The sequence below is a fragment of the Bos grunniens genome, chromosome 23 (genome assembly GCF_055505025.1).
Source record: "Bos grunniens cultivar Pamir isolate PY7600 chromosome 23, Bosgru_T2T1.0, whole genome shotgun sequence".
Classification (NCBI taxonomy): domain Eukaryota; kingdom Metazoa; phylum Chordata; class Mammalia; order Artiodactyla; family Bovidae; genus Bos; species Bos grunniens.
The window spans coordinates 22,048,258-22,049,274 of NC_141187.1; positions in this window are offsets into that span (position 1 = coordinate 22,048,258).

A 1,017-nucleotide genomic window follows, 5' to 3' on the forward strand; every position below is an offset into this window, starting at 1 on the left:
TTTTTTGTCTCTTTATTTAAGATAATTATATTACAAAATAGAACATACAATATCTCCTGCATAATCCTATGCTTTCAGAAGTGAAATACTCACCTTCTTGAAAATATTAATATCTTGTTTTCTGACTCCAGCATCCAAGAGTGACCTTAGGCAGAGATATCTTAGACCTGAGCGACTCAGTTTGAAGACTAATTTTCTCCTTGGAATTTTTCCCCTCCTGGTAATTCTCATCTTTGGGCATAACTCAATGCCTCCATTGAGAAATAGATTTTTCACCCTTGTTAGGTGGTTTGGTGATGCTTTATCATCTCTTTCCACCTTCCCACATCCCATTCCTTGCTTAAAGAGGTGTGGCTAAAAGTTTGCATTGCAAACAGCAGGCGTGGCTTTCACTTAGTGTTTGGTTTCCCAACCCAAGTCTTCAAGAGCCAACAACTGCTCAGGGAGAGGGGAATTGGCTTTCAAAGAGTTACAAGATCTCTGGGAAGCAGTCCGTGAGAAAGCAACATCACTTAAAGAGGCAACAGAGAAGGAAGCATATCCTGCTTTCCCACAATTTCCTCTTCAATCTTCTGCTAAGATTTAAGAGCCCTCAGCACAGGATATGATGAGGCAGCAAAGAGCAGCTCTCAGCTGATAAAACAAATGAAGAATGCTGAAACTCATTCAACAGGAAACAATCAAGTGTAGACAGAAGACATCTTAAGACAGTGGGTAGAATCTTTGTTCAGACACAAGAATGGGCTGTGAAACTCAGGAGGTGAAGACCACAAACACCTCAGCCTTTGGGCCTGGGGAATTTGGGGAGGGGGCGGCATGGATTCAGACGTGGGTCAGTGATGCCCTCTATACATAAAGCTGTGTGGGCCAGAAAACAGGGTTTGAAGACAGATATGTGTTTCAATTTTTACCTTACCACCTCCTTCTTTTTTTTTAATTGTAGAAGATTTAAATCTGTAATTTTCTTTATTTACTTTTGGCTGTGCTGGGTCTTCACTTCTGCAAGGGCTTCTCTGT